The sequence below is a fragment of the Lactuca virosa genome, chromosome 2 (genome assembly GCF_052849685.1).
Source record: "Lactuca virosa cultivar CGN04683 chromosome 2, Lactuca_virosa_CGN04683_v6, whole genome shotgun sequence".
Classification (NCBI taxonomy): Eukaryota; Viridiplantae; Streptophyta; class Magnoliopsida; order Asterales; family Asteraceae; genus Lactuca; species Lactuca virosa.
Window position 1 is genome coordinate 186,108,177 of NC_136427.1, and position 9,413 is coordinate 186,117,589.

The following is a 9,413-nucleotide window of genomic DNA, read 5'->3' on the forward strand; positions in this document are numbered from 1 at the left end:
AACCGTTAAAGTTTTGTGGCCAAACTTTAAATATTAAAAAGTTCCTAAAAAGTATAAAAATTTTGATTGCAAGGACCAAAAGTGTCAAAATGACTAAAGAGTAAGGGCCAAAGTTGACAAAAACCATCCAAATTTACTATGCCTAACTTAGGAGATTTTTAATATATATATATATATATATATATATATATATATATATATATATATATATATATATATATATATATATATTTACTATTATATAAAGCATATTCAACATTTCTTGAAATTTAAGCGGTACAACACCTATTACATTGTATACAATCATGTTATGTTTATCATTATATACAGACATATAACGTATACGTTTCAGAATTAAATCTGAATTCTAAGGGGGCGTTTGGATAGGGAAAAAATAGGTTGCTTAATGCTTATTGCTTAATCCCACCGCAATAAGCAAATTTAAGTGTTTGGATATGAGTCTTTAAAAATCAGCTTATTGCGGTAGGAATAAACAAAATAAGCTGATTTTAATAAGCAAGGGGGAATGTTTATTGCTTATTGCTTATTGGTCATTTTACTCATATAAGCTGTTTTGTTTGCCAAACACTTAAAATGCTTATTGCTTATTGCTTAATCCCACCGCAATAAGCTAATCCAAACACATTTTAAACAAATGCTTATTCTCAACGCAATAAGCTAATAAGCTAAAAACTATTTATCCTAACACCCCCTAAACACTAATTTAGTTTCTCCTATATATCTCTAAAGCCACAATTTCTCTCAATCAAATACTCAAAAACCCTAATCTGAGAGCCGTCGCCGTTTCCCACATCCGCCCAAGTCATCGCCCTCATCCATCGAAGTAACCGTTATGCGCCAGAAATGAACCACCATCCAGTCTCCAACCTTGCACCATTCATCGTATCTGACCGCTATCTCCATCATCACTCTTCCATCGCACCGCTTTTCTTGCAAGGAACCCTCACCATGATCTATATCCAAATCTCTCTACCCCGACTCATTCTCCAACCCTGCCACTACTCATCGTCATCGACACTACCATCGTTGTTGCTCCCATCTCCGCTAGCAACCGGTGGCTAAGCATTATGCTCCTCTGCTATGCTCTTCAGTAAAAAAAGGTAATAAATTCCTTAACCGGATTTTTTTGCCCCAAAAGTTAATGACGAGTGTAAATAAAGATGATTGTTTCTTTGAAACTATTTTTCAATATGTATTGTGGATTTTCTAATTTAGGGTTTTGATTTGAAAGAGATATCCAAGACAACGCCTAAACCATTAGGTTTTAATTTTTTTGGTGATTCCTTTTGTTTCATTCATTAGATTGTTTAAAGAAGTGCAGTGGATGAAAGGCCCTTCATATCTGATTAGATTAATTTTGTTGTGCTATTTTGAAGAAGGAATTCTACGATGTCGTCATAAGCATCCATGGAAGACACCACAACATTCACAACTGTCTTCTCCCTGGTAAACCTAATGAACAATGAAGTTTACCCTCAATTTTCTCTCTTATTTTGTCTCTTAATCGCTAATTTAGGGTTTTGGTTGTGGGCTCTTCGGCCTTCTCTCTGTTTATCTCTAAACAGAAACGCTTGATGGATGTGTATCTGAGAAAGCTGCAGAAGATTTTGTGGATAATCTCTAACATTTCTCATCATTGACATTGTTTAAAGGGACAATCGAAGGTTTGACAGTTTTATTGAGTTTTTTTTTTAAAGGAAATTGGGGTTAGTTTGTTCATGGCTTCTGAAAACTTCAAATCTCAGACCACCACTGGTCACACTTACCACCACAAATCCGCCAGCCACCACCGTTTGTGCTGCTGTCACCAAACATTTAAGGTAGATTTGGAACAAAACCCCAAGTAGGCACCCTTTCTCTCTTTCTGAATTAGTTTTTTTTGAACATATCATAAGTTTTATGTTTCTGATTTAGGTTTGAACTGAACTTGTATGTATTATTGGGGCTTTACTGCACTACAACTGATACAAAGCCCCTTCAAGACTATAGCCATTATTGATGTTTCTTTATCACATGTTAAGGTTTGGACTTTGGAGAACATCTAATAAACCTTTCATGTCCAAGTAATGTATTTTTATTTGTTTTTGGTATATAATTTGATTTTTTTGCATCTAACCATACATACTTTTGTACAAACACAAAATCAAAATTGATGGCCAGATGCAATAGATATTTTACATGGAAACTGCATTGCACGATCAAGCCTTCTGTTTGGCTACCTAGCTCATTTTTTGTTTTATGTGTGCTTTCATTGGCTTTTGATTCTTTTTTTCTATTATGTTGCAATTATATCTGGTCATGAGTTATAAGAATCACATTGGAAATTAGTGCCTATTCACTTGTTTTTGTGTGTATATTTCCTCTTTAGGTCCTAAAGATCATCTCATTCATCTTTGTTTTATTATTTTCGAGGTCAACACATACGGATCACTTGGGCAAGACAACCAAGGGACATAGAAAAGTTGCTGCTAACAAGCTTTACAGTCAGAAGTTTGCTTTTTGAAAGAAAATTTGGGAAATATGCTAATGGTCATGTTGCACCTGTTGATTCTGGTAAGGTTATTTACCGGAATAATTTTTTTTGATGTGATTGATTGTTTGTTTAGATTTAAATGCATATTTTACTTTATTTTAATCAATATACTTGTAGATTACATGTCTATAATGATAAAGTATGGTGACACTAATGATTGTTATGAACTGTGGAAGCTGATGATCTGACTTCAAAGCTCGATGAAGGTGACTGTATGTCAACGCCCCTATTCTCACTAACGCTAAACAACCACCAGCCAACCTTCTCCACTACCACTACACCAGGTCAACAACCGTTACCGTCGATTGTTCTCAGTCCAACCATATGCGCTCCTTTGCAAAAAGCTAATCCGTGTTAACCTCTCTCCCTTCCTTTACTTTTAACCCATATAAACCCAAACATATCCCAAAATTTTAAAGTTTGTTTATGATTATTTGATGTTTGATTATGTTTAATTGATGTTTGATCATGATTACGATTTTAGTTATAGATTAGTATTTTATTTGATTCCTATAGTTTAACCTGCATGCTTATTTTATACTCTTTGGGTTTGTATGGACTTGTAAGGGGTAAAGACTCAACCAGCTGAAAAAAAATCTGATGAGGGTTGGTTAGATATCTTTTTGCTATTTCAATTTTTGGTGTAAATAGTTGTAGATGGTCTTGAATTGCTATTATTTCAATGAAATTTATGTGAGTTTAAAGTAAACTCAAAAACTTTTGGCTGCTATCTCATGACCAAATACTCTTTACAATTGATATCTTTTTTTATGATCAACTGTTTTTGAATATGTTTATATACAGGTCCAGAAAAGTGAGAAAGTTGGAATAAACGAACCAAATTATTAAGCTAGCTCCAAATTATCCTGCCTGATCAAATTTCACAGAAGATGCAGTTACCTTTAATTCGGTCCTCTTTGCTATTACAACCATTTCCGTTCAATGAAACCACTTCAAGTGTGGATAGATGGGGAAAAACTTTAGGAAATCTTATTACTATTTATGGCATCTCTAATATCAGTTCTGACTGATGAGCTTATACTATCTTTTGTATATCTGGGACATAGATGGAAAATTTTAATTAAAGTTGCTAATTTTATGTTGTTTGCACCTGTTTGCTGCTGCTTCTCAAGTTTTGGTGGGGTTTTGACTGATATGCCTCTGATATGTTGATGTTGTTTCTTATGTTTAAGTATGGTTTTCACTAATATGCCTCTGAGATGCTCCTGCTATTTTTGAACTTATGGTCCCAGATTTGATTAATGTGGTCCTGCTGTTAATAAAGTATTAGTTTGAGTTATGACTAAAATACCCCTTATGTTTGGGCAAAATTTCTTTAATGTTGCTGATGTTGTGGTTTCCATTTGACTTATTCCCTAGATGTGGTTGCTAGCTGTGTTTTTTAGTAGCATTGTTAGTGGACTAATATGTCCCTAAAGCCTTCAATCTTGGTTTGTGTTTCTTCTCTTTGCATCGGTGCTGCTAAAATTGTCGCTTAAGCAGATTTAGACATAAACTCTGCTTTCGAACATATTTAGTTTTTAGTGATAATATTTTAAAAATATTGAAAATTTAGTTTAATAATATCTTGGTTCATGGTCTCCAATATTTTAATTCAAGGTCTGAATGTGTAGTTCAAAAAGAAATTTGGATGTTTTTATTCACCAAATAACTGTTGATTGTAATTAAAAAAAGAGGGTATCCAGGTACTTCAAAAGCTTTTGGAAGATCAATGGCCTAGGCTGATATGACTTTTAAAAGTACAATTCCATAACAGGAAAGAATTTAGACATACATTGATTTAAAAGAATGTTGCTAATCATAGTGCTTCTTGTAATCTTTCTAACTTTAAAGGTATCATAAACTTGATGAGTGTAAAGATCTGATATGCACGGAATGTATATACGTGTGTCCTTAGTATCAACATCTACAAATACCCGACTAAAATCAAGAATCTCCATCTCTAAATATTTCGGTTTCCAAATGCTTGCTTATGTATTTGGATTTCGAGAAAGCATTTTGAGATTTGAAAGGAATGTACTTGACGCATGAAAATTATTTAACGCCTTCGAAAGAGAACTAATTACCGAAAAGAAAACTCTATGCAAAAAAAAAATATTCATTGCCCTGGTAGTATATGCATCTACTACCATTCACACCTACTCATACTCGTCCCAAGTATCGTCTCACAGTCCCCAAGTCCTAAAATCACAAAACAATTTAACACATACGAGTGTGTCCAAATAATCATAAAAAAAATTTCCCTAGACTCTACTAGGACTTCTTCCATGCACATCTTTAATCATCAATTCTGCTTCAACTCGGTCGGTATTGGAAATTCAAGACCATGGGATAACTTTATGGATTATTCCAAGAATTCTTTCTTTCTGCCAATCGAAAGTGTACTTCTCCCATACTAGACGTATTATTTATTAGATGCATTCTAAAGGCAAGATACCTCTCTTACGATATCTTCTGATAGGTATCATTCACTATCGTAAGCCTTATTATTTCCTCTATTTTATCAGTCTATCATGGTTCGCATCACTTCCTGAACTTCTGCCATTGTGATAGGTTCGGGTGCAGGCGCAACGACCGATGCATGACCCGTCACATTCTTCGGCTCAGGTTGTCATCTTCCTCGGATATTTCCTAGTCTGTCTTCACCATGACGTTTTGTACACCAAAGTAGACATTTGGTGTACCGAGACGAGAATTTAAGATAAGAAAGTTTTATTTAGGATAGACGTGTAAATCTCCCTATTACTCCGAAAAGTTACATGCCAGTTCTAATATCATAATTAAACGTTTAGAAATCTGAACACATAAAATTTCCAGATACGGTCGGCAATAGACCATATATCTGAACAAATAATAGCATATAAGACATCTCTATAGCTATAACATAAAACATTTAGCACATAAAACATTTTAGGCATCTTTCCTAAAATAAAATAGTGCTCGTGTCTAAAATATAGCAGGCACTCATCTCACAATCATCGCTTAATACTCTAAGTTTAAGTCTAGAAATTTTCTACAAATTCCTAGTTCGCTTAAACTAATGCTCTGATACCAATTGTGACATCCCCGTTTTCACGGCCAGAAAAGACCGATTTTGTTTATGCTTTATAAAAATCAGAGTACCTCTTTTAATAAAAATGTTGCGGAATTTGTTCCCAGAAAAACATGATAAATACGTTATCAAATCATTTCCTAAGAAATGTATTTCATTCATTTTCAAAACATTGGGATGTCATCGTCAATACAGAAACATAAGCATAAACAGAACTTACATTCATTTACACTAGTGATCTACATCTCTTTTAAATCTCTCAGTTTAAAGTAGCTTCATATCGACACCTGTGATACAAATAAGCTTGAGTGGGTCAGGTTGGGAAACCTGGTGAGTACATAGGGTTTTCAACCCACAATAATATAATTATTATGTTTAAACAATCAAACAATCAACCCAATTACCCATCCCCGTTATCTTCTTTAATATCCCTTAAAGAATTATCTTAAGGGTCATCTCCTATATCATTTTTACCTCTCATCTTTTTACCTCACATTTCCTTATATGCTCGTTCCTAAGGCATGAATACGTAGTTACAACGTCGCCTGAACTCGTAATTCATAGTAAGGGTTAGAGTATCATCACATGAATACGCAGTCACAACATCGCCTGAACTCGTAATTCATCACCTACAGGTTATAAGTCTGCTGGTGTTTCCACGGTGTTGTCTAGAATAGTCCGTGGTCGCCATCTATACTCTGGTAGATGACTACATCTCCATATTGACGGTCAAGGTTATAGTATCTTTCATCCTACATCACCGATTCATCATCACCTATCCATCACCTAATTATCATCACCTTCCTATTATCACCTATCTCTCATCATTTTATTTCATTACACACCAACTATTTCATCTACCCATGTTTTATCCCAACATATTTGTAGATATAAAATAAATATATATTTAAATCATTTAAAACATGTATAGAATCATCCATCCATCATAGACAGCAAGTATTCAGATAATATGCATACATAGCACGTAATTTATATAAAATACTTCATATCTATGTGTAAGATGAAAGGGACCATGCACTCACTTGAAAATGTGGTGATTCCGAACTCAGACAGCGCTTCGCTTCTTAAAAAAAAAAATTTCCTTCGACGAAACCTAGTATTATTACCACTAGAGTTTAGTCTATTATTCGCCGAGACTAATTAATAGTCTAGCTATTATTACTATTATATAAGCGTTAAAGTTCCTAATAACGCTAATAACGCTACTATAATTAAATAAACGATATATTAAAAATAGCGTAGGCGTAGCTCACTTACAGCGGGTTTTATAGAAAATCGGGCTTTGCTTGGAGCAGCGTTCCCGAGCCGAAAAGCTCTTCTTCTCGGAGCCGTCAAACACTCCAGGGCTTCCGCCTCGTGCTAGGGAGGTTCCCTAGGCTTTTCGGGGGGTTTGGGGGGTTAGAGAGAGAAACTAGTGAGAGAAAGAAGGAATGAGAAATGTGTGAAGAAAATGAGGGTGGGAGAGGTTCTATTTATAGGGTGAAAAATGGCTGAACTTGGTGCCACATGTCACCATCTAGTGGCAAGACTTGGGGAGAAAACAATGGCCAAGATTGTGCCACATCACCCATTTCCGCAGAGCACACTTCCGACTTCTAAAATCCGTAACTTTCACATACGACCTCCGTTTTTGACGTTCTTTATATCCACGCGTAGGTAAAAATAAGATCTACAACTTTCATTTTGACTCCGTCGGCTAATTCTCGACCGATCTTAAATTTAACAGTACGAGGAGATTATACTGTTAAATGTCCGCGTAAAATTCATAACTTCTACATACGGACTCTGTTTTCGTCTGTATTTTTACCGTTGAGTTCCTATTAATGAGATCTTCAATTCTCATTTAAGTCGTGTAGGCCAAAAACCGCTCGATCTAAAATTCGAGTTTTGGGTCGTGCACTGCTATGCCAAATCTTAGAAAATTCGTAACTTCCTCATACGAAGTCAGATTTGGGCGTTCTTTTTTTTGTATGTTCTCAGTTTAACGTATACTACAACTTTTGTTTAGATTTCTAAGGCTAAAAAGTCCTTTATCAAAAATTCACTATTTACGTCTGCCGATGCCGTGCCGGTTTTGCCGTAAAACTTCGACGGGCCATAACTTCTTCGTTATAACTCGGATTTCGGCGTTCTTCATATGTACGGAACCCTTGAGACATATTCTACAACTTGGTTAAGATTACTTATTCTAAATAATCTTTTGTCGAAAAGTCGTTTTCGACCCCTATTATCTCTAAATTGACTAGCCCGGATCTGCGGGCGTTACAATTATCTCCCCGTTAGGATGATTACGTCCCGGAATCATCAACGAAACAGGGCTCACATGATGACTCCATAAGTTATCTCTTCATCCTAAGTAATAATCGTAACTTTGATGTTTCTTCGAATGAGTATCTAACTCTAAGACTTTCTGACTGCAGGCGGTGCCCGATCTTGGACCCGTTCTCTATCTCAAGTTAGACTTCCAATCATGATCTTCATGTCACGATCTCGATCTTTATTGGAGACTCCCTCTTTAACAAACTTGAGATAAGTTTCTTCCTTCGATTATCATAATAGACCGATGGGTCATGTTCTAATGACCTCTCATCGTATGATGCATTGCTTGGACTCAGGTCTTTTAGAGTCAAATTCTAGAACAGACTATACCTTCCTTCATGTTCTGATGACATCTTAAAAGGTAGCATTTCTAGCTACAGGCAACTGTCGTGATACCTGTACTGATCGCTTTGATTATCTTTCATTTCAATCTTCCGGCTTAAGTCAGATGCTACATCGAACTTGGTTCTCTGAACCTCGTAACATACTCATCATAGTCGGACTCGATTTGATATGAACACTAGGTTCGGAATAACATCATCTTCTTAGTCATTACCGAAACAATGGTAATGACATACCTGAACAAAACGGAATCAACTACTAGCTTCTCGGTAACCTTGTGACTTTCCCTGATCCAAGCGTGAGTCTTGTGCTTCCGGTAGTATATGCATCTACTACCATTCACACCTACTCATACTCGTCCCAAGTATCGTCTCGCAGTCCCCAAGTCCTAAAATCACAAAACAATTTAACACATACGAGTGTGTCCAAATAATCATAAAAATTTTTTCCCTAGACTCTACTAGGACTTCTTCCATGCACATCTTTAATCATCAATTCTGCTTCAACTCGGTCGGTATTGGAAATTCAAGACCATGAGATAACTTTATGGATTATTCCAAGAATTCTTTCTTTCTGCCAATCGAAAGTGTACTTCTCCCATACTAGACGTATTATTTATTAGATGCATTCTAAAGGCAAGATACCTCTCTTACGATATCTTCTGATAGGTATCATTCACTATCGTAAGCCTTATTATTTCCTCTATTTTATCAGTCTATCATGGTTCGCATCACTTCCTGAACTTCTGCCATTGTGATAGGTTCGGGTGCAGGCGCAACGACCGATGCATGACCCGTTACATTCTTCGGCTCAGGTTGTCATCTTCCTCGGATATTTCCTAGTCTGTCTTCACCATGACGTTTTGTACACCAAAGTAGACATTTGGTGTACCGAGGCGAGAATTTAAGATAGGAAAGTTTTATTTAGGATAGACGTGTAAATCTCCCTATTACTCCGAAAAGTTACATGCCAGTTCTAATATCATAATTAAACGTTTAGAAATCTGAACACATAAAATTTCCAGATACGGTCGGCAATAGACCATATATCTGAACAAATAATAGCATATAAGACATCTCTATAGCTATAACATAAAACATTTAG

At 35.7% G+C, this 9,413-nt stretch overlaps 1 long non-coding RNA gene across 5 annotated transcripts; it reads left to right on the forward strand.

The window, feature by feature from the left end:
• The first annotated feature begins 748 nt into the window (after positions 1–748).
• LOC145159841 (uncharacterized) lies at positions 749–3,664 on the forward strand. 5 transcript variants are annotated; one of them, XR_013737941.1, is made up of 6 exons: positions 749–1,121; positions 1,398–1,467; positions 1,587–1,685; positions 1,767–1,864; positions 1,936–2,574; positions 3,359–3,664. It is a non-coding gene; the product is annotated as an uncharacterized LOC145159841 (long non-coding RNA). The 5 variants fall into 5 exon arrangements; XR_013737942.1 differs by having other exon boundaries at positions 750–1,121; positions 1,767–1,841; XR_013737939.1 differs by having other exon boundaries at positions 1,324–1,467; positions 1,767–2,574.
• The last annotated feature ends 5,749 nt before the right edge of the window (positions 3,665–9,413 follow it).